The following is a 27,888-nucleotide window of genomic DNA, read 5'->3' on the forward strand; positions in this document are numbered from 1 at the left end:
TCAATTGTTACCTTTTAAATGAGCCAGGCTGCTCCATTTTCTGGTAACCATGTCTCTACAGAATTGCATATTTTCTAGAACTCTGTGTTAGAGCAGAGAGAATGGACAGAGGTCCAGACCAGAGTAGACTGTCACATGGGTTTGAAGCTCCAGATTGTCCCGTGTCTTCGAGCTGGTGGCAGGCGATGCTCTTGAGGTAGAAGGGCAAGACCCATGCTCAGGATAACGGCAACACTGATGAGAGGTGGAGAGTAGACACGGTTCAAAGCCTGGAACAGCTTAAAGCTTGCGCCTTGTGTTGCTCTCTATTCAGCTCTGCTTGGTGACAATGATCTTTATGCAATCTGAGAAGCAGCTACAGGGGCCGGAGAAAGAGTTCAGCAGTCAAGAGCACTGGCTGTTCCCCCAGAGGACCCAGGTTCCTTCCCTGCACTCACATAGCAGCTCACAACTGTCTGTGACTCCAGTTCCAGAGGATCCGGCTCCGTCTTCCTGCCTCCCTTAGCACTACACAAACACAGCACACAGACAACAGGCAAGTAAAAAATTTTACCCATACACATAAAATTAAGTTGAAAAGAAAATTTTAAAGCAATTTCGGGCTGTGGTGATTAATCTTGATTGTTATCTTGGTAGGATTTAGAATCATCAGGAATACACATTCTTAGGAGTGTCTGCAGGCATTTCTAGTTGGGTTAATTAGTGTGCCAAGAGCCACCACGGTGTGAGTGTCAAAGCTGATCTAAGGTTCTGGACTGAACAAACAGGAGAAAGGGAAGTGAGCATCCACATTCATCCTTCTGCTTCCTGACTGGGGATGCGGTGTGACCAGCTGCCTCAGCACCCTGACACCTCACCACAGGCTGGATGCGGTGTGACCAGCTGCCTCAGCACCCTGACACCTCACCACAGGCTGGATGCGGTGTGACCAGCTGCCTCAGCACCCTGACACCTCACCACAGGGCCCTTCTAGGCGTACCTTCCCTTCCCATCTGCTGTGGACTGTACTCAGACCGTGTGCTGCATAGGAGTCAAGGATCTCAAAAGAAACAGAACCCTGGGGTATACATGCATACATTCATAATACATACATACATACATACAAACACACATATACATACGTGTGTGTGAGAGAGAGAGAGAGAGAGAGAGAGAGAGAGAGAGAGAATTTATTAAATTGGATGTAAAATGGTAACAATAGCAAAATCCTGCCTGAGAGCTAAGGGTCTGGTAGTTTACTTGATCTTCGAGCCTGTGTGCCTCAGCAGTCATGGTTGTCCCACAACAGTTGTCTCTCACTTTAATGGTGTCAACAACAACCAGTAGGATCACACAGCAGTTGTCTCAGTGTTCTTAGTAGATACCTGAAGCCTGGAAGTTTCCTGGAGAGTGGCTGTTCCCCCAGAGGACCCAGGTTCATTCCCTGCACTCACATAGCAGCTCACAACTGTCTGTGACTACAGTTCCAGAGGATCCCACTCCGTCTTCCTGCCTCCCTTAGCACTACTGGAAGACCTGGTTCTGGCATCAGGGAAGGAAACAGCAGCAGCAGGAAGGTGGCAAATCAACTCATGAGCAAGAAAAAAGGCTAAGCGAGAGATGTTCTTTCTTCTGCTACACTTCTTTATTATTATTATTATTATTATTATTATTATTATTATTATTAAATTATGTAATTTTTTATTTATTCATTTTACATCTAATCACTGCCTACCTCCTCGTCATTCCCTCTAGCAATCCCCCCCCCCCATTCTCTGAGCGGGTAGGGACCTCTGAGGGGTATCGCCCCACCCTGGAACATCAAGTCTCTGTGAGGCTAGGCACATCCTCTCCCACTGAGGCCAGCCAAGGCAGCCCAGCTAGAAGAACACATCCCACGTACAGGCAACAGCTTTTGGGATAGCTCTCACTCCACTTATTGGAGACCCACATGAAGACCAAGCTGCACATCTGCTACATATGTGCCACATTTCTTTTTATCTGGGATGCCAGAAGGTGCCTTCCACAATCATGGTGGGACTTCCCACATCAATCAAGATAATCAGGACCCTTCTTTGGGAAAGGCTCTCTCTACTCAGGTAATTTTAATTTGCGGCAAGCTGGCATTGAAACTAGCCATCAAATAAGCCAAAACGAACCCTTCTCTCACTAAGCTGTCTTTGTCAGCAGTTCAGACAGCACCGGTTAATGCTAACAATCATCTTCCCCAATATTGGTTTATTTCTCTAACCTACGGGGAGGATGTCTTTCTGACATGACTTGTTTGTTTGGTTGGTTGGTTGGTTGGTTGGTTTTTTTTTTTCTTTTTGGTTTTTCGAGACAGGGTTTCTCTGTATAGCCCTGGTTGTCCTGGAACTCACTTTGTAGACCAGGCTGGCCTTGAACTCAGAAATCCGCCTGCCTCTGCCTCCAGAGTGCTGGTATTAAAGGCGTGCACCACCACGCCCGGCTCTGACGTGACTTTTGCTGGGATCTTGGAGCAGCATGCCTCCCCTGGATCTGGTGGTTGCTCAAAGTTGCTCATCAGATCTCAGTTGCCAATCTGTGCCAGTCACAACCTGGGTTCTTCAGCAGATTCCCACTGAACAGGGCGCTTTAGATGGAACAGACAAGGGAGAGTGGCCTGGCTCTGGTTAAAGATTCCCAGAATTACAATTTTGGTTAGATTTTCCCTAAACTGCCTTTGAACTAAGTTCAGTTCTGAGAATGCATTCTAGAGACCTTAAGGATGCTGGGAGCCCTAAAATCCATCCACCTACTATAGAGTCTCAAGCCTGGAAGTCAATGGAACACCTAGGGTGTATCCTGCCTCTGGAATTCTCAAGAAGCTCCCCATACTCAAGGCAGCTTTGGTGTCACCCAGAACTCACAGGGAAGCAAGACAATAAAGTACTGAGAGTGTGGTACCCAGGACTAGGGATTTATCTCAGTGGTACAGGGTTTGTGTATCATGTCCAAAGCTCTGAGTTTGATACCAGCAAGTAGGTACTATGTTGAAAGACATTAACAAAAAAAAATCATCATAGTCACATTGAGATGCCTCTTTGTTTTACGTTCTTTGGAAGACTCTAGAAGGAAATCTCTCAACAATGGCTTCCACAATAGGCAGGGATGCTTGAGAAGTGCCAGGTTGCTTAACACTCAGGCTTTTGGACTATGTATCAAAGTATTTGTGTAAAATGTAACCATGAGTCATTCACTAAAAGATATCTATAAACATTTTCATTTTCTTATAAATAATTACTAGAGGAGAAAGAGAGCAACTAGAAGAAAGGACGGCAGCACCCTAAGTGCTTGTACCTCATCCAAAGCTCTTCATAAAGGCTCCATGCAAGAAGCAGGAGCATGATTTTAATGGGCTGGGTGGGTGCTTGCATTCCCAGGGCACAAAGCAGGAGGTTGGGAGAGCTCAGTGCTCCGAACCCAATGTACTTTATACAATTATTCATAGAAGAATGGTTGGGTTTTAATTATTTATGATAATAGCCCTCAGTGCACTAGTAAATGTCCTTCGGTGCATATTTTGTAAAATAATGAAGTCTTTGTGATATGGGCTTTCTCTGAAGCTATAAGCAACCCTCTCCTCACTAAAAACCCAGGGCAGCAGAGTGTGTTTGTGCTTGCATGTAAGTGTGCGTTTAAGTTGTCAAATTGAGGTTTACCAAGATGCCATTAAATTGGACTGGGGATTTCTCATCCTCCTCATCCCCCTATCCTCCTCCCCCAGCCCTAGAGTTGGTAACTTGACCAAAGGAAACATCACCACCAGCGAGATCAGCAGACTGTCTTGAGTATTTGTTTCTGCCTTTTGCACTGCTTGCCAGTTCCCTTCTGCTGCTATACTCTTACAGTATTTCAATAAAACAGAGCAAGACAGTCAATCTCTAGTCCCCTCTCTAGTCTAAGTTGTACTTCATACACTTTGTGAATATATCATATTATGTCAATGGACTTCCTCTCCGTTTTCTGCTTGTGCCTTTTGTTCTTTTTTCCTGTTACCTCTGCTGTTAGATTAAATTTTTCCTCCTTTAAGAAATTTCAGTGCACTAAAGTCAGAGTTCACAGGACCATGTCAGTGTCATCCCATTGGTTAAGAGTCACAGGACCATGGTTTGCTGTGTCTCAGCGATGTCATCCCATTGGCTGAGAGTTCGCTGCATCACCTGTATGTCTCATTCCATTGGCTGAGAGTACACCATATGAGCTGTGTGTGTCATCCCATTGGCTGATAATTTTAGTTTGAAAGGATAAAACCACCAACATTTAAGGTTCTGTTTTATACTATTTCAGTAACCAAGATCATTTTCAGGTGTCCGACCTTTATAACAATAGTGACGAATGGTCACTTTACAACGAACAGAGCAAACCCAAGCTTCACTTGATGCAACATTTGTGGTTGTGCTATTTGCAGGTCACCTAAACAGTCCTACTGTGTTGTGGTTTACAATAGGAATTTCTGTTCCGTAGAGGTTTTGCAAAATTATGGGATAATCTCTGTAAATAACTTTACAAAAAAAAATTGACCATGCTTGAAAGCTGGTGGGCAAGACTCTTGATAAGCAAAGCTCATATTACTCGTGCTGGAGACTTGAGCTTTTATGAAGAGTCTGGACGTAGCTCTTGAGATTTTACCACTAATAACTATTCGCTTAAACTGCCCATCATCTTGTAAGCGCCACGATAAGACGACTACTTGAAAGCTATCTGTAAGTGTCTCTTTCTCAGATGAGATTACAAACAAGTTGTAGTCATTGAGACAGGAACTGAACCTGCTAACATCAAATTTATTCACCTACAAATTAAACATGGCTTCAGGGCAAGTGAAGCATGCTGACCAAATTTTGCTTGAGTCTCTTCTATTTCCAGAACAAAGAGCTTCTCTGACATCTAAAGTAAATGGATCATCAATGAGTTAGTTGAAAGATATTGGGTAAAAATAAAAATCCGATTATCTGGGAGCTAAATCTCAGATTATGTAAGGTGGGCCCAGTGCTGGCAAAAGGGGCTGTGGGGACCATGTCAGGGTGCTCAGACACTGTGAGAGCCCAGATGGGCGGCAGTTTCTAAAACACGTAATAGAACCCACCTGGCCGTCAGGGTTAAAATGTTGGTTTATGGATGTGACAGATGGAACAATAAGAGTGACAGAAGATGATTTGCATCCGCTGGGCTGGTGACATTCCTAGTGTGGCTGAGGAAGGATTATAACGTCAAGATCTGCCTTGCTATAGAATGAATTCAAGGCCAGCCTGGCAACTTAGACTCTGTTTCAAAATAGAAAGAGAGGGCTGAGGATACAGCTCAATGGCGAAGTGCTTGACAAGTGTGTTGCATCCCCATGGCTGCCAAGTGTCCTGGGATTGGCACTTCTGTCCATGTGGAGGACCAATGCAATCATTTTTTCATTCATTGCTCCATAGCACATGTTTAGCAAACATCATTCATACTTGAATTCCTTAGTTTGTAATGAGAGTTTTACCACCACAAAAGCAGACACACATGATTTATGCATCATTTCAAACCACATGAGGGAAGCTGGCTAATTTAAAGTACAGTTAATAGAAAGAATTAAGAATTTACCCTGGCCTTCCACAGGATCCACATGTCAGGATGCATAAAAGTACTCTAGCTAATGATGAAGTAATAATTTTCAGAAAACCGATACTTATAACTTAATTAACTACTGACTGTAAGTTGGGACTGCCGACATCTGATGGTATCACAGGAGAAATCAGTGGGTGAATGGCATGTGCCCCCTTACAATGTGTGCAACTTCACCCTGGAAGTCACCTTGGCAACAAGAGTTTAATGAGGGCCTAAGATCTAAATACTATTTCACAAGATACTAGAACAGTATAATATCTTTTCTTTTTAAAAATATTTTCTCTTTATTCTTGAAAATTTTGTGCATATATACAATAAAATATAATCATAACTGCCTCCCATTTCCCCCCTGTAACTCACCCATTTACTTCCCAACACATCACCTCCCAACTTTATTTCATCTCCTCTTCTTAGTGCAATCAATACTGCCCATATGTACATGGGTAAAGGGTCATTCTCTAGACCATGGCAAATATACCGTGGGTCACAACCTCAAAATGAATGACTCTACTTGCTCCACCAGCTACCACATCGCTCCTCAGTTAGGGTTGGGGCCTGAAGAGCATCTTCCCCATCTACACCACAATTGTAGTTGACTAGATTTCATATAGGTTTTGAGCAGTGTCCTTAGTTAGGGTTTTACTGCTGTGAACAGACACCATGACCAAAGCAAGTCTTATAAAGCACAACATTTAATTGGGGCTGGCTTACAGGTTCAGAGGTTCAGTCCATTATCTTCAAGGTGTGAACATGGCAGACACGATCAGGCAGAGCTGAGAATTCTACATCTTCATCTGAAGGCTGCTAGCAGAATACTGACTTCCAGGCAATTAGGATGAAGGTCTTAAAGATCACACCCACAGTGACACACCTACTCCAACAAGGCCACACCTACTCCAACAGGGCCACTCATTTGGCTAAGCATATAAAAACCATCACAAGCAGGTAACTAGAGATGCTATAGCTCATGAGTACAGCCACAGGCTGTGTCCAGAAGATAGCATTTCATAGCATGTATCCCTCCTCTGGTTTTTTTTCTGTACCCCTACCCTGAGCCTTGTTGGGGAGAGTGGTTGATAAAGGTATGGTTGATAAAGGTGGCTTAGGGTTGAGTACTTTATCTCTTATAGAATGCTTTCTTTTTAAAAAATGAGACTATAGAGGCGGCCCAGGCATTAAGAATGCTTGTTGCTCTTGCAGAGGACCCAGGTTCAGTTCTCAGCATCCACATGGTATCTCACAACCATTAATAACTCCAATTCCAAAGGATCCAAGGCACTCTTCTGACCTCTGTAGATATGTACATGATGTACAAACATGCATTCAGGTAAAGCACTCATACACATAAAATAAAATAAACCTAAAATAATACTTTAAACCACTATAAGGGTTGAATCAACAAAATCTAGTCCATGTGAAATTCAGTGGGAAAAGTTCTTAAAATTTAAAAGTATTGGGAGATAAAGCAAAAGAGGCTAGGGGGTGGCTTAGTTGTCTGTCTGTCTGAGTTGTGGCAGCATGTGTAATCCACCTGAGAAGTCAGAGGCAGACTGTCCCTGAGGCTCACTGGCCAACAAATCTAGAGGGGTCATTGATCTACTGGTTAGTGAGAAATGTAGCCGTCTCCAGTAAAGTGAGGAAAATAGTAAAACACCTGACACTGGCCCCTGGCTTCCATGTGGACCAGCACTCATGCACGCATGCCTTTGCATACACACACAAGGAGACACAGTGTTATAGCAATGAGAAGGTAAGGCAGGGAGGCTGACAGAACTGTCAATTAATTGCTGTGTATGACTCTAACTTAGAGAGAGGCAAACTGTAAAGAAGCAAAAACAGACAGCTGAAGCAGCATAGACACATGTCTGAAGGTATGGAGAAATTAAATAGTGGGCCAGTGAGATGATTCTGTGGATATCAGCAGTTGCTGCCCAGTGATACATGCGTGACAACCTGAGTTTGATCCCTGGGATCCGTGTGAAAGTGGAAGAGAAGAGCTGATTCCATAAAGTGGTCCTCTCCCCTCCACACACACACCACTGCACACACCCACACACACACACCATGGCATATGCATCACACACACACCATAGCACATGTACCACATACACAATATGGCACACATACACACACACACACACACACACACACATTCAAACACACACTCTGGCACATGCACCCACACACACACCATGACACACACCCACACACAACATGGCACACATACTCACATACACACCATGGCACATGCACTCACACATACATAATATTCACAAAAAACGCATAATAAAATGAAACAAGTAAAAGAACAGTCTTAAAGCAATTTCATTCTGCACTGGGGCTCTAGGTCAGTGGCAGGCACATACCCAGCATATGTAAGGCCCTGAATTTCATCTCCAGCACAGAGGAAAGCAGGAGACTAATTTTTTAGGTAAGAGGTTATGGTAATTATGTCTTTTAAGAGGAGGCCTTATCCTTTCAACATAACACTGAACCACGTACCAGTAAAGCAACACACTGTCTAAGATTTCTTCAAAAAACCAAGCATTATAAACAGAGATATAGAAAAGGAAAAAAACTCAACTCAGACTCATTGGGAAATTTACACTTTTATGACACTTGTACATGTTTTTTAAATTCCATAATCGTTTTAATACATAAAAGCCACCATGAGAAAGGAAATATCAGCTCCAAATCAAAAGGAGAGAGAACACAGAAGGCTCGGGAGAAACAGAACATAGCAGGAGTCTAGTGAGAGCAATGAGGGAAAGAGACGAACTGTCATCTGTATGTGAAAGCTTTCTGAACTCAGCAAGTTTGTGCAGACTACTGAAATGTAGCCTCCACTAAGAGCCTTTGGTGGCCAAGGATGACCTTGACTCGCCCCTGAGAGGCTGGGGAGTCTGTCATGCTTGAGGTGTGCCTCCTAAGGAGCTGGAGTTATATTGGGAGTTGGGACATCTTTTGACTGGGCAGCTTTGACAGCTGGCTAGGTTAGCAGTTTAGTTTGCTGCCACAGAAGAAAGCGGGGCCAACTGGGCCACAGGAGGAAGTAACCTGAGTCCTTAACTCCAACCTGGGAGTTGAGTTGTAACTTGCCCACTGTTGCCATGGCTGTGTGGGGACAGAGGAATGCTCTATAGCCTACAGGGCAGCCTGGGGACTCCAGTCCAGGAGAAACCAGTCTTTCACAAACTTGCGAAATACTATTTGGCAAGGCCTATAAGGGTGACTTGTAGCCTAGTTGAATGGAAATATGTGTCAGAAAAGGTGGGAACAGGGCAGAGAAGAAATGCCAGCAAGATGGCCCTGGCTTGTCACTGTTTCAGAAGGGGGAGGAATCACAGAGAAAGAAAAGCTTCCTTTCCCCCCACCTCTCAGCTTTGTGAATTTTAAGTTTTTAGTTGTCTCATTTGTTTTCTGATATTTTTCCTTTCCCTTTGTGAGTGTGTGTGTGCGTGTGTGTGTGTGTGTGTATGCGAGAGTGCACGCTCACGGATGTGGAAAACATAAGACAACCTCCAGTGTCCTCAGGAGTACCCACCCTGTTTTTTGAGACAAGGCCTCTCCCTGGTCTGGAACTCACCACTTAGGCTAGGGCTGGCTGGCTGTCCAGCAACCCCCAGGGACTGCCTGTCTGCCTCCCCAGTTGCTTGGCTAACAAGTGCGATGCCACCACATCCTGCTTTTCATTATATGGGCTCTGGGGATCGAACTTAGGTCCCCCGGCTTGTGAGCACTTTGCTGAGCCCCAGCTGCCTCCCCAGATCCCTGCTCTTTATTTCTCTCTCTTTTTTTTCAAAGCATAACCCTGCTAACTACCACCCTCTAAGCGTAACATTAACTCCCACGCTTCTCCCTGGATACGGAGCTCGCTCCTTTCTCATCTCCATGCCTCTTCCTCCTACCTTTTTGTCAAATCTCGTTCTTAAGAAAAACAGCCTCTCTCCCATTTCCCTCTGGATCTCAGTCTTTTCATGTCCTCTGAGCCTCTGAGGCTAGGTGGCTTCTTCTTGGTTCTGACCTCTGGAGTACGCAACCTTATTGAGAGGAGAGCAAGAAGCTTTCAGAGTGAGATCGCACTGTGTCACCACCCCCCCAAACCCAACCCCAACACACACACACACACACACACACACACACACACACACCGGTTAACTGTTTTACTGGGTGAGGTTCATATCTCTCTTTAGCTTCAAGGAGCTGTTACTAGGATCTTTCAGCATCCTGCTAGGAAAAAGCTGTCAGGGCTTTGCGGGACCACTTGCCCCTTCCTTCCCAACTAGATTCTGTTATTGTCTAAGGAGGATCTGGTTAAAGAGGAGAAGACGGAAATCAGAGCAAGAAGTAGAACGAGACAGGAAGTGACCCATGTTACCCGCTGAAACCTTGCTTAGGGACAGTTGGAGCTCACTTTTTCCCTGGGGAACTGATATCCAAGGCAGGCTCTGAGGACTGCAGAGCCAGAACGCTTCTAAAGCAGGAGCAGAAGAAAGGGGGTGGGGTGGGGAGGAGGGAGGAAAAGAGGGAAAGGGGAAGACGGTAATTAATATCTCAAATATTGCAAGTCGACTTCCACACTATTTAATTGTGTAGAAATAGCTATTTATTTGTATAGTAAAAGTTACTGTATCAAAACTATTCTAATTTCTCCCATGTTTTGTCAAAAAATGGGGGCAAGTTCCATTTTATCTCCACTTTTCTAAGTGAGAAAAGAAAAGATTGGAGAGGCGGGGGTTTTTTGTTTGTTCGTTTGATTTTGTTTTGCTTGTTTTTTGTTTGTTTGTTTGTTTGTTTGTTTTTGGTGACCACGCAGCCAAAACTGATTGTTCAGGGATCTGACTTGATGTATCTTCAGGGTTTTATTGGAGTTTTTTGCTTGCTTTTTGAAAATAAAACGTTTGTTTTATTTATTTGTGTGTGTATGCGTGTATCTGTAGAGGTCAGAGGACATCTTGGACTGGTCCTCACATTCCATCCTGTGCATGAGCTCTGGGGCTCAAAGTTAGGTCATCGCCATTGGCCATAAATACCAAGCCATCTCACCAGCTATATTCCTCTGGTATTTGACAGCTATAGGGTTGTTCATTAAATCAATTGCTATTGCATTTGAGGCTTTACAAAATAACTTTTACTTTTCAAAAGAAAAGCAGCTTGCTTTTTAATATGACAATCCAAGAGACTCATCTTTTTGGCAGGTGTGGAAAGACAAGCATTTACCTATGGAAAACTGGTAATGGGCCATAGAAATAACAATGCCAAAAACCTGCCAGAACTTAGCAATTAACAACTGAAAATACTGGGCCTCAAATGTCAGCGAAGGCCATCCTAACAGTCTGTCTATTAGTAGTCAGTGTCTCTCCCTCTCTGTGTAACATAGTCTGCCCTCAAACCCAAGAGCCTCCTGTCTCAGTTTCCCAGTGTTAGAAATACAGGTGTTTGTCACCACACCCAACAGTCAGGTTTTAAGTAGAGTTTGATTTTCCATTAGTGCAGGAGGAAAAAGATGAGATTAAAGATACTGGCAACCTAGAATAATTTTGTCCAACTGTAATTACACTTCAAGATTTCTACCCAGTATTTTCAGCTTGTAGACAGGGGAAACCAAAGGGAAACCAGACAGAGGTGAGGCCCTGATAACAGCTCTTAAAGCTCATCGCTAAAGTGCTAGCTTCTACTAGTATATATAATGACTAATACATCCTTATGGCTGAATTTTTGTTTACTTCATGATACCAATAAAGTTATAATGAAGGCTACCCAGCAGTTATAATTTTTAAAATAGTAGCAGTAAAGCATATAAGATAATTGCTACATCATAGTTTTCAGAGAAAATGAATTCGTGTGAAAAAAATATAAACATTAAATTTTCTACTTTTTTATTTATTGTCTGTCTGCCTGCTTATTATAACACAGGGCTTTAAATAGTACAGGCTGGTCTCAGGTTTGTTATGTAACTAAGAATGACCTTGAGTTTCTGAGCCCCTGGCCCGTCTCTACCTCTTAAGTGCTGGGACTGCAGACACACACCACTAAGTTGGGTTCTGCTTGGTGCCTGGGAGCTGACTCCTGGGTTATTATGCGTGCTAGGTAAGCATTGCAGCTTACGTCTGAGATATATCCTCAGCCCTCTCTAGGTCTCACACTGTAGCATGGGTTGTCCTGGAGACCTGAACTCATCACAGTCTTCTTGCTTCAGCCTCCCAAGTGCTGCCAGTACAAGTATAAGCTCTCATACCTGGCTTTTAGAAAGAGAGAATCTGTCAACCTCTAAAAATCCCAAGAAATCAGAACATATGTACTGGAATTAAATGAGTGAGTTTAGCTATCCAATATGCAAAACTTAACTGAGTAGAATTTCAGGGCAGAAATGGAGAGCGGCTACCCGATTGTCCTGGGACGCACGTAGAGCACGGGAACTGTCAAGATGGGCAGATTCACCTGGGGTGGTGGCAAGCATGTCTACCAGAGGCATAAACCAAGTAAGGAATCGCCCGTCTCTCAGAGGATTACTAGCACAGCGTTGAGGTTTCCTGCAGGAGCCCAGGAGAAGACCCTGGAGTCCCCGTCACGATAAGCCCTGCTGAGCCTGTAGAGAAGACAGCTCTCCGCTGCTAGGAACAATAAATTGTCCAAAGCCTTTTAATGACTGGCGATGAATCTGCTGGGACAGGTGAGTGATTATCAGTTCTTATATGTCACATGTCACAATCCCATCCTCCATCATTAGACTTCCTGTATCCATTTCTGAGCAGAGGAAAAAACTGCTCGTGCATGCTTTCCCGGCATGCTTTGTGGCATGGGCTGTGAAGGAGTCAGCGGAGATCCCACCTCATGATTAAATAAATGGTCTTGAGTCCTCCAGGACGTAAGGGTGTCTGAGGCCCCTCTTCAGTGATGGAGGCTTTGCCCTGATATTATGAGTGACTTGGGGGTTTGTACCACAGCAGGCCACTACTATTAACTTACAGTGCAGACATGCCTATTTTTCTAATTCTATATCATGAGTATCCAGAATTTTTTTCTGTTTCATTTCATGAATTTTTTCCTTTTTTCCTGTTTTATTTGGGGGAGACGAGGCACTTGAGGAATAGAGAATTAAAGTTTAGCCATGTAACCAGATTGGTCCAAAATTCACCCTAACGTCATGGCCCTCCTACCTCAGCCTCCAGAGGATTACAGGTGTGGACCACTATATTCAGCTTTCTTTTTTTCCTTTTATATACCCATCAAATTTGAAAGCTTCATTAAAAAAAAAAAAACTTGGGCAATTTACATGATTCTGGTTTTTAAAAATGTAAGCCTACATAATAATTAGTCTTTTTCTCCTTTCTGTTCCTAAACAATTACTTCTTGATCCTGCAAACAAAGCAATGTTGCTGAGTTTCCTGTGATCTTCCTTCCGGCCATAGGTTACATACACACAGGAAAAAGTATACTCTCGGGGTCCCCTGCATCCCTACTTATACAAACGACAATTGATTTTGTATACTCTTGAGCTGATATTTTTTCAAGTACAAATAAATTATGAGCGCTTTGAAGACCTCCTCTGCCTTAGCTAGCTCCCCTTTCTAGCCCTCATGGCTCTCACCCTAATAGGCATTTACTTTGCACTTCTGTAAGCTAGCAACACATTCCATTCCCTAATTAGTGGTAAATCTTATACATGCTCATCCGCTCAGCACTATTTCAGTGTAAGCTTCTCAATGATGGGATACACACACTGAGCCACTCCCCGCCCCCTTTGATACAGGATCTAACATAGCAACGTGAATAATTATGAGTTTAATAAATGCCTTTTTATGACTCTAACTTCTGATTTTCTTGCCACCCACTTAGTATTTGGAAACCAGTTCTATCCACTTTTGCAATTCAATTACATTCTAGCTCGTTAACAGTCAGATAAATAACACGGGTTGGCCAGATTCTGAGAGAGGAACCACAGGTTTATTCCTTTATTAAGTCAGTATGTTAGGAAAAGAACCACAAAGTGGTTATACATCTGTCCGTTCTTTCTAATTGTATCTATGTGTTCAGTATAAGTCTAATCATATAGGCAGCTGGATTTCATTAAGAACTTGATAAATATGTCTAACATGTATACGAAGAAGATGTATGAATAGCTAATTTGACTTTTAAAAATAAGAGCAAAGGGATATTAATAAGTATGTGAAAACTTAATAATATGGGCCGGACAGATGGCTTTATTGGTTAAGAGCATTTGCTGCTCTTGCAGAGGATTTGAGTGTGATTCCAAAAACTCACATCAGGCCGTTCCTAACCACCTGCAGCCACAGTTCTAGGTCATCCAACATCTCCTTCTGGCTCCACAGGCGTCGGCACTCGCTCATGCATAGAGCGACACACAGACATTCACATATGCACACAGTTGAAAAAAATAAAAGTAAACCTTTAAATAGGGGGAAAAATATTTAGGAGTAAAGGCTGGGTTTGTCCACACAGGAACAAATCAAAAAATGAAACAGCCTAAAGCAGTCCGAATTCCTGTGTTAATATTTAGCCCCGAAGGTGGTGATACTGAGGTGCAAGGACTTCTGGGGTGTTTGGCAATTAGGGGAGGAACCTTCATGAGTCAGATCACAGCTGTTGAACAGGAAAGCAGGAGAAAGCCCTTCCGCCTTGGTCTCAAGTTCTCACAGTGAGAAAAATGATCCTTTGTGAGGACCGAGACTCAGCCTGCTTCTGCCCTGGATTTTTACCTTGCAATCTTAAGAAATAACCTTCTCTTACAGCTCGTTAGTCTTCATAGCAGCTGAGACCTAGCACGACACCCATTTCAGGAGGTCCCTGTTTGTTAAGTTTGTGGCTCCACAAAACAGTAAAGAAAAGAAAATGTAGCAAATGGTATTGGGGAAATAATACATTTAGGCCTCTGTCTAAACCTACACATCTGAATGGGAAAAGTACAATTATAAAATTTATAAAAGAAAATATAGGAGCCGGGCGTGGTGGCACATGCCTTTAATCCCAGCATTCGGGAGGCAAAAGCAGGATTTCTGAATTCAAGGCCAGCCTGGTCTACAAAGTGAGTTCCAGGACAGCCAGGGCTATTCAGAGAAACCCTGTCTCGAAAAACCAAAAACCAAAAAACAGAAAAAAAAAGAATATATATATGTATGTATATATATATCTTTGTGGCATAAAGAAAGAATGTGATTTTAAATATTAAAAGTTTTCAAATATGGGGCTGGGAATGTAGTTCAGTTCAGTTGGTAGAGTGCTTACCTATCACATTACCTGACAAAACAGGTATGGTGGCTCATGCCTGAAATGCCAGGACTCAGGAGGTGGGGGAGGGGGAGGGTCACAAGTTCAAAGGTCATCCTCAAATACACAGAAAGTTCTAGGCTAGCCTGGGATACAGGAGACTCTGTCCAGAGAAGGAAGGAAGGAAGGAAGGAAGGAAGGAAGGAAGGAAGGAAGGAAGGAAGGAAGGAAGGAAGGGAAGGAAGGAAGGAAAGGAGGGAGGGGGAAGGAGGGAGGTAAGGAGGAAGGGAGGAAGATTAGTTTCAAATGTGTTCAAAAGTAGGGAAAAGTGACCAGTGGACTTCCATGCAGTTATCACACGAATTTTTAAGTTCACAAAATTCTATTCCAAACGCCTTTTTTCCTCACCCACTAAATTTTTCCTTTTTTTTTTCTTTTAATTTTGACGTAATATTGCATCCTGTATCACAATATCTCTTAAAAATATGTACATACATTTTATATGAACATGATGCCACCATTATAACAGTAGAATATAAGAATAATTAATTAACTATGTTTAACAACTGAGCAAAAGTCATATGAACTCATAGAAACTGAAGCAGAATCACATGGCCTACCCGTGTCTGCACCTGGTGCTCTGTGCATATATTATAGTTTTCAGGTTAGCACTTTTATGGGACTCCTGAATGTGTGAATGACTGGGTCAATTATTGTTCCTGTTCTTGGGGATTTTTTATTTTTCTGTTAGCTTGGCTAGTCCAACACTGATATGGTGGTCTTTGTCTTTTCTTATTATAGTTTATTTTGTTGTGTTTTGCTGTTATCTCCCAGAAGCTGGATCCTTGCTAATGAGAGACAGAAAGGGGGAAGATCCAGATGGGAGAGAAGTGGGGGCGGGGGGAGAAGCTAAGGGGAGTAGAGGGAGGGAAACTGTATTTAGATTATATTGTATAGAAATGAATCTACTTTTACTAAAAGGGGGGAGAAGTAACTAATTTTTAAAAACATTCTAAAAGATTTCAAAATATAAACACCAAGGCATTTGATTATCTAAGAATTAGAATTGGGGGAAAAGAACAGAGAGTGAAGGCTATATTAAGAGATGACTATCTAGAATATACAAAGAACCCTAGCAAATTGGCAAATGACAGAGACTTTAAAGAAAAAACTGGACATAGACTACAATGGGCAACTTATAAACAGGCAAATCAAAGAACTTGAGGAGTAACCCTAAAGAAATTCAAATAAAAATAAGCATCAGTATATACCAAGTAGCCTGGAAAAAATTAGCTGGTTAATGCCAAGTGTTGGTGGTGATGTGTGCTGGCGGAAGGCAGATTGGTGTATTCTGGGAAAGCAATCTGTCTCTATTTAGTTAAATTAAGTATAAAGATATTCTGGGATCCAGCAGTTCTGTTCCTGGATATGCATCTCAAAGAAGCTCTTACCCAGAGCCACTCAGCAATACACAAGGGTGTTCACTGAAGGGTTACTCACTGCGGGGTTATTCATCGTCACCGTTGTGGACAGATGGAGACCATCTGATAGTGAATAGGTGATACACAGAACACCAGTGCACGGGCAGAGGCCAGGCACCAGTGCACACTCAGTCACATGTACAGGTGCTAAATATGTACTTGAGTAAAACGACTGAGTGCTATAATACGTCATCATTTCAGTTAAGAAAATCTAAGCCAAACCCGTCATCTATTTTGCAAGAACACATTCAGCAGCTGGGGAGACAGCTCAGTCTGTAAAGTGTCTTGGGTCTTCATGCTTTCGAGGCATAAGGATCTGAGTTCAGTCCCCAACACCCACATAGAAAGATGGGCAAGCCCAGCATTTGGAAAGCAGAGACAAGAGGATCCTTGGAACTTACTGGCCAGCCAGTCTAAGCAAATTGGTGAGCTGGCTGCAGGTTCACTGACAGATCCTGTCTCAAAAACTTATGTGGGGAAAAAATGGCAAAGTGGAGTTGAAGAGGAAAATACCCAGTGCCAGCCACTGGCTTTTGAATGCATGGGTGCACACACATTCAAATATGTGCGTGTGTGTGTGTGTGTGTGTGTATACATACATATACATATATATATATATACATATATATGTATATATATGCATACACTACACAACACACACACAGTTAAGAATATATATAAGCAAAATGGTATTGTGATGGTATATGCAATGATTCTGGAGGCAGGGAGAAAGGCATGCAAATGGAGTACTGGAGTAAGAAGGAATACATAAATAAAAGCAGTTGCTGGCACAGACTAATGATAATACCGTACCTGAAGCGGAGAAATAGCATCACCTCATCTTTCTATACCCAAGTGAGGGCTAAGGGTGAGAGGTACAAAGCAGAAATGGCTCATATCTTTGAATGAGTCTAAATTGATTGGAGCTTTCATCACAAGATTTAACAAACTAGACTAAAATAAAATAAAATAAAACAAACAAAAACTCTTCTCTGCCTGAATCTCAGTAGTAGAGATTGATCAACTGGTAAAGGGCCATGTTTGGGGTGTGGCTCAGTTGAGAAAGTATGGGCCTGGCGTGACCCCTGAATTCTGTCTCCCCACTGAATAAAACCAGTCATGTTGGTCCATGTCTATAAGCTTGGCATTTAGGAGGTAGAGCCAGGAGGACCAAAAGTTCAAGGTTACTCTCAACTACATAGACAACTTGAGTCCAGCCCAGATTGTGTGAGATTGCATTTTTTAAAAAGAAGAAAAGGGGGTCTTGGAAGTCAAAACCAAAAGCACACAAACTCAAGAGAACTGATTGTAATGGGGAGGGGAGGTGGGAAGAGGGTGCCACGGGGAAACATGGGTGCATGAGGAAGTCTTATGATCAATGTGGAAGTAATTTAAGCATAAAGTTGCATTGGTTTTTGGATTCAACGTGTAAATATCCATGTACTTGCATAAATGAATGATGGAATAAATTAATGAACTAACAGAATACAGATAATTTATAGCAATGCTCCGCCCATCCTGAGGCGCACAGACCCCTCCCCAACCCCTGCAGTATTAGGCCTTGCTGCCACAGAGCAGAGTGTGGAAAGATGTCCCTACTGGGCATTTGAAGCTGAACCATTGCCTGGAGGCCAGGGCTTCGAAACTTAGAAAACCATTATACCTGCCTGGGTCTCAGTTTCCCTTCTGTACTCTAAGAACCTCCAACTAAAAGCTCTCTGCTTAACATGGGTAAAAATAGAGCTCTACAGCGAATTTGCTTGAGCTTAACCCCACCCTGTCTTAACAAATGCTTTCTTTCTAAATCTTCTTTCCTTCCTTCCTCCCTCCCTCCACCCCTTTCTCCCTCTCTCCTTCCTTCCTTCCTTCCTTCCTTCCTTCCTTCCTTCCTTCCTTCCTTCCTTCCACACAGAATCCACCATGTAGCCCAGACATGGCCCTACCTTGTGGTAACCTTCAATAGCCCATGTGCATACACAGCTAGTGTTGGTCATTAACCCTTCCAGGAGGCTGGGATTGATCACATTAGCTCAGTGCTAACTTGAGAGCCTGGGTTTGCATCCCAGCACTGAAGAAAAAAAAGAATCAAACAAAACAACCAAAGAAGTAATATAGGATGGAAGTGGACATAAAGAATCATGGACAGACAAAAAGCAGCACCTGCTGTCATAGTAACGGGATCTAACTTAATGTACATGACACGGCAAACAGCTGCAGTAGCATATGCCTACAGTCCCAGATGCTCAGGAGACTGAGACAGAAGAATCATCTAAGCTCATGAGTGAAATTCTCTCAGTACAAGAGTAAAATTTCACTTATAGATAGGTAGATAGATAGATAGATAGATAGATAGATACATACATACATACATATATACATACATACATACATACATACATACATACATGATTGTGGGACATAAAACCATGCCAAGAAGTTTGGTAAGGTAGAGCAGGCCAAGACCCAGAGACTCGGTGGGCACACACCTGAGGCTTAGGTGATTCCCGGCTCCCTGCCTGACTTGGAACAAGTGCCATGCTTCTCACATAAAAGAAATATGTTCTATGGTCACTTAGGCTCAAATCAAGAGTCTCAGGCTCTTAGGTCTCCATGCTAATGAGGTACCTAGAGGCCTGGAGGGCTTAGCCTTTCATCAAGATCATGAAGGCCTTTGCCTACAGAGCTGCAGCCTAATCTCCTGTAGAAGGCTTCTCTGCACTCCCAGCCACAATCGCCACGAAGCCTGCCACTATCAAGGTAAGGACAATCATCCCCATTGGGACAAGCCGAATCTCCCCTTTCCCCCCAGAGCCCCAACTCCATTCTCTGCTCTTCCAAGATTCCCAGCGGCACCTGGATGTCTAAGAGTCTGAGAACCTCATGGCCTTGTTGCAGGTCTGGGACGCCTGAACCAGCCCCGGGGACCCTGAACGAGCTCCGGCCTTCCCACAGCTAAGACTGTGCTTTCCCACCCCCGGAGCGGCGTCCTCAAAGTACCAATGTCTGGCTTGTAAAGTGGTTCAACTGGTAGATGCTTCGGCTGCCCTGAGTTCAATCCCTTGGACCTACATAGTGAGAGAGAACTGATTTCTGAAAGCTGTCCTCTGACTGCCTGGCACACACTGTGCTGTGCTCACCTCCCAAATAAATAAATAAATGTAAAAATGGAGAAAGGAAAAAACTTGTCAACATCTTTGAATGCAGGGGGATTCTGAGAGAAGGTCATAGCCAAGAAGAGTTAAGGAGACCATGGCAGCTCAAGTCAACTTGTGATATCCTGGACTGGAGAAAGAACATTTGCAAAAGAAGGAAAAGACAGTAATAGTTAAGGAAATATGGACTTTAGGTGTCAGTACTGTGCCAGTACTGGCTCACTGATTTCCACATCTCATGTCAGTGTGTCAATGACTAGTGGAAAGCTGAGAAGGTATGGGAATTCCCCCGTCCTTCTGCTAAGCATGTCTATTAATCTAAAAGTATTCTTTTTATGATAGTGAAAATAATTTCCTTCTTAATAATACATCTTAGTCGTTTTTTTTTTAAAAAAAAGATGCATTTTTACATATGTGTATTTTCCGTGTATGTGACATGAAGGTGTTCATGGAGGCCGGAAGAAGGAATCTAACCACCCTAAGTCAGTGGCTCTCAACCTGGGGGTCACAACCGCTTTGGGGTTGAAAGATGCTTTCACAGGGCTTTCCGATGACCATCAGAACACAGATATTTACAGCGCAGTTCATAAAAGAAGCAAAATTACAGGGTTGGAAGTCAGCACAACATGAGGAACTCTATTAAAGGGTTGCAGCCCTAGGAAGGTTGAGAACCACTGCCCTAGCTGGAGTTATGTGGACAGCTGTGAGCTGCCCCAAGCAGGTGCTGAGAACAATGGGGTTTGCCGAAGCATTAGGCAAGCTGGATTAGTGCTTTGATTAGGTAATGCAATGGCAACACGTAACTCATTGAGTTTGAAGAGAACCCCAAGGTGGCAAATGTGCACTGGTTCCTGTGGCATCTAAGTGTTAGAGCAGAGGACTGGTTTCTTCATAGAGCTCAACCACAAGCAATTAGAAAGATGTTTTAACCAGTCTGAAGTTACGACAATGATTCTCAAGTTATGGGGTCTTTGAGCAAAAAAATCGTCGAGAGGGGGTTATCTGTGGGGTTCCATCTTACCCGGGTCCTGACACTCAGTAGATACGTAAGAGATGTTCTAGTTGGGTGTGGTTCTGCCCACCTGCAATGACATCACTCGGATCATGATCAAGAGGAATTCAAGGCTGGCCACAACAAGTGAGAAGCTTGAGGCCGGTCTGGGCTATAGGAAATCCTTGATAATTAATTAATTAATTAATTAATTATTAAAATCGGCAGAAATTCATTAAAGTGATGGCAACGTGCTTCAGAACTCAGGGTACAACTGCAGTGTTTTATATACATCTTTCACAAAACAAACAGCTATATAGCCTATCTGGCAAAATAATCAAATAAAAAAATGCACTATATATTTTCTAGTTAATGACATTTATCTGTTCCTGTGATTTAAGTTGCAAGTCTCTGAGTAGAACTATGCCTTTAATTCTGGGACTACTGGGCCATGAGTCACTTGCAAGGTATCTTCCCTAAGTACGTATTAATGTGCTTCACAGACTGGAAACTGGCCTATCAGGTTTGTTTAATGTTTCTCTCGTGAAGAACCTTGAAGCAATTGAATGTTACAATTTTTTTCCTGTGTGATTTTTTATTAGCTACAGAACCTTGCCAAGTCACTCAAGCTAATCTGCAAGTCCTGTAATTATCACAAAAAACTACTCTGGCAAATTAAACCCACTTCTCAATGCAGGCTTAATAGGCAAGAGGGCTGTTTGGAAAGCTCAGTGGATTATAAGCGCTACTTTACAAAACACACCGCAGCACACTTACACTTGGAGACAGTGGCCTTAAATAGTTAAACAAGTCCATTGACATCAACCGGGTGCATTTCCTTTGTTTATTTTTCCCCCGAAAGACTTCATTACCTCCAAAGCACCTGACTGAAGAGGAGCAAAAGGCCTGGTGGAATTGCGCAGCTCAGATGGAGGGAAGCAGAGAACCCCTCGTGTGGAAAAGTTCGTGGAGGTCACTGGAGGTGAGGGCTGTGAGAACAAGCTCCGAGGGAACGTCTCAGAGAGAAGGACACTTGGTTACAGTCAGGGGTCACGCAGCACAAGAGTCTCTGAAAGACAAGATAAAATAAGTACAAAGTAGAATCAAAACAAAGTCTTAGGCGTTTGATCAGCCAAGTTGAATGTTGAAAACAATAGCGAGAGCGGTAAAAGCTTAGTTCTCAGATAAGTACTTGTCGGACTCAGTGAAGAGAGATCGTGTCTGACGTAGAACTAGCTTCGGAAAAGATCTCTGTATAATTAGGGTCATTTTAAACTGAAATAATCAAGGTCTTCCAGGGAGTCTAGGTCCTGCCTAAACTACTACCTATAAGTGGAGGGCCAGTCTGCTTATAAGTCTCCTACCCTGGGCTGGATACTGAAGGTTTAGTAAATCCGCAGAACAGAGCCCAAGCCACGCCCCTTTAAACAGAGCTCACGGGTCAGGGAACACTGGAGGAGCTATTGAAGTGACTAGGGCAACTCCAAGTGTCTGGGGAGCTCAGGCTCAGAGGGACTGAGATAAGGAAAGAGCCATTAGTCACCTCTTTTAACTCACTCTCTGAAGTTGGCTGGTTTCACTGTGGACCCGGTGATTAACAGGACAGAGATAGCTTCTGCAATTCAGCTTCTTCAAGTAGAAAGAAATTTGAAGCTTCCTCTGAGCATTCATTTCCTATTTGAATGCTTCAGATCAAATCTCCACTATCAGGAGACGATGGCTGGCTCTCATCTTGCACATATCCTGGAGAAAAGAAGAGGCCTGGGTGTGTCCTACTCAATGGACTCACAGTGCAGGACTTCCCACGTCACCTCTCAGGGAGCAGATGTCAGAATACCTGTCAGCCCTGGTCACTCCACTGTGGAAGCACATGAGGCTATCATTACTGACAGGGATAAAACAAAACCAAGAACAATAAACAACAACAAAACAAAAACAAAAACAAAAACAAAAACAAAAAACACATTCCCCCTTTTTGAGAGAAAGAGAATTGGCAAATCGGCTGTGATTTGTCAAACACATGCTTTATGTTCAAATAACTCTTTTAAAATGTTTTTAAGTATTATTCAAATAAAAGTTAAGAAAGTTCTAGCTGGGCAGTGGTGGCTCATGCCTTTAATCCCAGCACTGGGAATCAGCTATATGCGCAAAATCTCTGAGATCAAGGCTAGGCTGGTCTATAGGGCAAGTTCTAGGATAGCCAGGGTGACACAGAAAAACTCTATCTTGGGGGTTGGTGGGGGCAGGTCAATATTGGGTAACAGATGATGCAATAGGAAAAGACCTCTCCATCAAGCCTGCTGACCTAAGTGCGATCATTGGGGTCAACATGGTAGAAAAAGAGAACCAACTCCTTCAGTCTGTCCCTGACACATGCACATGCATGCACACATATGCATACGCACACATGCACGCACATATCTACACACTAAATAAATAAATGAATGTAATAATTTTTTAAAAAGATAAACAAAGAAAATCCAGTACTTAGACTGATTATCTCTTCTCTATTTGATCCTTTTACTGATGTGTAAGATGAATTCTTAAGTCTGGGCAGTGGCTCTGTTTTCGAAGATGATAAAGATGAGGAGACAGGACCCCACACCCCATTCAGCTGTTCAAACGTGAAGTCTTGGGTCAAGCTAATTCTTGTCTTCGTTTACTCTTTTCCCCCAGACCTTCAGTCCACTCTTCATTGTATTTTAGCTCTTATACTTTCTCTACTCTTGTGGTGCTAACACACTCTAACTCACGGTTATGACTATAATAACTTTTTCCTTTCTTTTTTCCAGGTAGAGCCTCACATCTCCCAGACTGGTGTCCAACTACATATGTAGCTGAGGTTGACTTTCGAATTTTGATCCTCCTGCCTCTACCTCTGAAGTGATATGATTACAGACATGTACCATCACATTCAGTTCCCGAGGTGCTAAGTCAAACTCGCAGTCTCAAGCATGCCAGGTAAACATTCTACCAACTGAGCTATATCTCAGCACCTATACAAGAACCTCTTCAATAGAAATTCCCCATGATTTATCTTAGGCCACCAAAGAGAGATACAAAAAAAAAAAAAAGCAAACCTCTGAGTTCCCAACCCCATTTCCTACAAACTCCATGGTAGCATCTTCCCAAGATGTCTATGTAAGGCAGCCTTTCCCTCCTTGGCTGGCCACAGTTACAGGTAATCTCTATGTGTTTTGCTTACCCCATCAGTGATGTAAAACTTCTTGTTTCTTAGTGGAGATGCTTACAAGCTCTTGGGACAGGAATCACATTGGTCCAATAATACTATCATGCAGTACTTACAGCCATGTTCAGAACATGGTAGATGGTCAGTGAGTGTTTGCTTTTGAGATGAAAAAGAGAAGGAAGTAGGTGACCAGATACAGGAGTTGGTAAGTTTCCGAAAAGAAACAAAATAGTGAACATGTTTAGGTTACAGCCACTGAAGGCCCTGTCATCTACTCTTCATGTAAAGATCACACAAAGGTCCATGGAGAGAGCACCAAGGCCCATAAGATGGCTTAGTGAGTAAAAGCAATTGATAAGCCGAGTTCAATCCCCATGACCCACATGGTGGAAGGAAAGAACTGACTCCTTCAAGTTGTCAGAGGACAGGCACATAGAGCAAACAACAACAGCTCAAAATATCAAAGAATATTTTTAAAAGAAAAAAAAAAACAAAAAAGGAGCAACAACAACAAAAAAGACTACACTAGGTTGTCTGTTTTCATTTATTTTCCTGTTACCGTGATAAACATTCTGACAGAAGTAACTTAAAGGAGAAAGGGTTTATTGTTACTTGCAACTCAAGTCACATGGTGGGGAAGTCAAAGCAGTGGGAGCTTGAAGCAGCGCTCACAGCACACCCACACTCAGAAGCCAGAAAGCAATGAACTCTCAGTGGTGCTCAGCTCCTTTCTCCATTTACACAGGCCAAGCTCCCAGCTAGGGAATGGTGCCATCCTCAGTGGGAATAGGAATTGTCCCCATAGGCTTATACATTTGAGTGCTCTATCATCAGGGAGTGGCATTACTTGGAAGGGATCACAAGGTGTTGTCTTGTTGAAGTGGATGTGGCCTTATTTGAGGAAGTCTATCACTAGGGGCAGGCTTAGGGGTTTTAAAAGCCCAAGCCAGTTCCAGTGTCTCTCTCTTCCTTGCCTGTGGATTTGGCTGTGGAACTCTTAGCTTCCTCTCCAGCACCATGTCTGCCTCCATGCAGCCATGCTCCCCACTGTGATAAAAATGGACTAAGCCTTTGAAACTGTAAGTCTCAATTAAATATTTTCTTTTATAAGAGTTGCCTTGGTCATGGTGTCTCTTCACAGCTTAGAGTGCTAAAAGACCACCTCAAAGCGATCAAGATAACCCCCTACTGGCCTTTCTCCCGGGTAATTCTAGACCTGTCAGGCTGACAGTATTTACTATCACACTTGCTAATTCCTAGTCAAAGACAAAATTACTGCCTAGTTGTCTCTTGTGTCCAGCTTTTGCATAAATGCCCAAATTTTAGGGTGAAGTAGATAGACTACAGTAATGTATCAGTTGTAACATTTTTGCCCAGTTTCCTCTCAAGAGAGCCCAGGCCACCTGCAGCTGTGCTGTGTGGTTCCTATTTCAATCCAAATCATGACCATTTGCTCTGAGAAACTGTCAGGTGACCTCTATGGAATCAAGAATTATGACATGAAAATGAACTGGTATAAAATACATAAGATCCACATAGCAAATTAAAACCAAATGCAAACTGAGGTTCCCAAAGAATAAGTCAGTTGCTCAAGGAAAGAGACACAAAGACCTGAAGTTACAGGGTCCCCAGGGTGTTGCATAACTGGGCTTGGATTCTGTATGGCATATTCTATGTCTCATACTAGGTGTGCTTTGTTTCTAGAGATGTGCTGTCTGTCATATCTCTCCTTAACTATCTCAGTAAAAGGATTCTAGTTCGTGACCAAAAACGTGGATATCCAAGTTACTGGTAGACCTAAACAACCAATACACATGTTTAATGGGTATCTTTCATGTTGAAGACACCAAGGAATAATGGGGCAAACAGATTCATGTAAGAAATGATGATCACATTGAGGCACAATAGATCTAGTGGAGAAAGAGATACAGATGACAAATATTATTGACCATCTCAGATATGGTCTGATAAATGCACTAACATGTTTCTATGTGTTTAAGATTTATTTATTTACTGACTTATTGACTTATTTATTTATACTTTGAGATAGGGACTCCTATAGCCAAAGCAAGTCTCAAACTCACTGGGTAGATTCAGGTGACCTTGAACTTCTGATCCTCCTGCCTCTACCTCCTGAGTCTTAAGATTACACATATCATTTATCACAGGGCCTGGAGTATGCAGTGCTGAGGATCAAACCCAAGTCCTGTGTGTGCTAAGCAAGCACTTTACCAAGTGATCTAAATCCATGGCCCGTGTCTAAGAATTTTTAGAAATTCAATTTAAATTCATTTGTATAAATGAAAATGAAAGCAGATGCTAAGGAAATAATATGTACTGATTCAAAAAAAAGTTTCAGTGGTGAATTTTGATAAATAAAACTGTTTTGATCAGAATTATACTTTGATTTACATATTTGAAGCACGTTTTAGCAGAATTTCAAAACTACTAGCCACGAGGCACATCTCCTCACAAGAACATAAACCATTCTGATGCTCTTTCACAAGGAGCTGATGGCTATCCTCAGAACACCCAAGAAGCATTTGGGCATAAAGGCAAAGGTCTACATGAAGTTCCTGGTGTGTCCAAAGTGCCAACTTGGTATTTCCTCAGTCTGGGCATCTTATTAAAAAAATGTACCATATGCCGGGCGTGATGACACACGCCTTTAATCCCAGCACTCGGGAGTCAGAGGCAGGCGGATTTCTGAGTTCAAGGCCTGAGTTCAAGGCCTGGTCTACAAAGTGAGTTCCAGGACAGCCAGGGCTACACAGAGAAACCCTGTCTCGGAAAAACAAAAACAAAGAAAAGAAAGAAAATCCAATAAGCTGAGTTGGATCCCTAAAGCTCATACAAAGATGTGACGAGAGAACTAACTTTACAAAGTTGCCCTCTGACCTCCACATGAACATTCCTCCCCCCAAACCAAATATGATGTACACATTTTTAAATATGTACGTAATTTTAAAAAAATTGGGGGCTGCAACGGATGGCTCAGCGGTTAAGAGCACTTGCTGCTCTTGCAGGGTTGGCTCCGGGTTTGTTTCCCAGCATGTGTATTGGGCAGTTACAGCTGCAGAGCATCAGCTGGGATCTACACACACACACACACACACACACACACACACACACACACACACACACACAAACTTTTTAAAATGGAGTCTGAACACAGTATGCTTCGGTGCTGGGATCTACACACACACACACACACACACACACACACACACACACACACACAAACTTTTTAAAATGGAGTCTGAACACAGTATGCTTCGGTGCCCAGTGCAGACAACACAGATCATTACATGAACATCTCAGTGATAGGGGTAGGATTCTGAGTTAGTAGGACCGCTCCTGAGGCTCACAAAGCGATAGAGATTAGCGCCATTGCTTTTGGTTGGTACGTTAGCTACTTTTTTGTTGTGGGAAATATTAAAAAATGAATTAACTCTCTGCGGGGCCAGGCCCCGCTCCCTCGCTCCTGCCAATCACAACTCTCTGGAGCCCCTGCGCCAGGTGATCTCACTCACTCTGTCTCTCTGCCCGCCAACTCGCCAGCCCTGCTAGGCCACATGGCTCCACCAGGCCATCTCTCGGACGGCGGGGGGGGGGGGGTCCCCTGAGTTCTTTTAGCTTTCATGCAACTCCCTGCGCACCCCTGGTTAGCCATTTCAACACCTAATTACCCCGTAGAATCAAGACTCTTACTGCTTAATTAGCCAATCAGATTTATGTATCAATAATAACACAATTTACAAGATGACAATACAATAATTTCAGAGTCGGATAATGCTAAAGCTTTAACACAATTATTCTAACCTTTGATAACACCACGTCAGCCTCCATTTTGGTTCTCCCTCTTCTCCTCAGATCTCTCTCTCTCTCTGTCTGTCTCCTTAACTCCTCCCTCTGCCTCCCTTCTCCTGTCCAATCACAAGCCTCCCACTGCCCTAATATGATTGGACAGGAAAATCCTGCAACATTTTTCTATTCCTGTGATAAAAAAAAAAAAAAAGACCAAAGCAACTTAAAGCAGGAAGGGTTTATTTGAGCTTATGGTTCCAGAGGGATAAGAGTTCATTACTTTCATGGTGGAGAGCTATGGCAACATGCAGGTTGCTGCAACAAGAAGCTTGAGACCCAAGCATGAAGCATGAAAAAAATAGGAAGTTCCATGAGCCTTTAAATTCTGAAAGCATGCCTCAAGTTTCCTACTTCCCCCAACAAGGCCATACTTCC

The 27,888-nt window shown here is 42.9% G+C and overlaps 1 long non-coding RNA gene across 1 annotated transcript; it reads right to left on the bottom strand.

Annotated features, from left to right (window-relative positions):
• Positions 1–27,544, bottom strand: 2400006E01Rik (RIKEN cDNA 2400006E01 gene). The gene is made up of 6 exons (NR_130791.1): positions 27,469–27,544; positions 22,014–22,314; positions 21,329–21,525; positions 20,487–20,547; positions 438–507; positions 1–355 (listed from the first exon to the last, which is right to left on the bottom strand). It is a non-coding gene; the product is annotated as an RIKEN cDNA 2400006E01 gene (long non-coding RNA).
• Positions 27,545–27,888: the final 344 nt, after the last annotated feature.

Source organism: Mus musculus, chromosome 3, assembly GCF_000001635.26.
Source record: "Mus musculus strain C57BL/6J chromosome 3, GRCm38.p6 C57BL/6J".
In the NCBI taxonomy this organism is placed as follows: domain Eukaryota; kingdom Metazoa; phylum Chordata; class Mammalia; order Rodentia; family Muridae; genus Mus; species Mus musculus.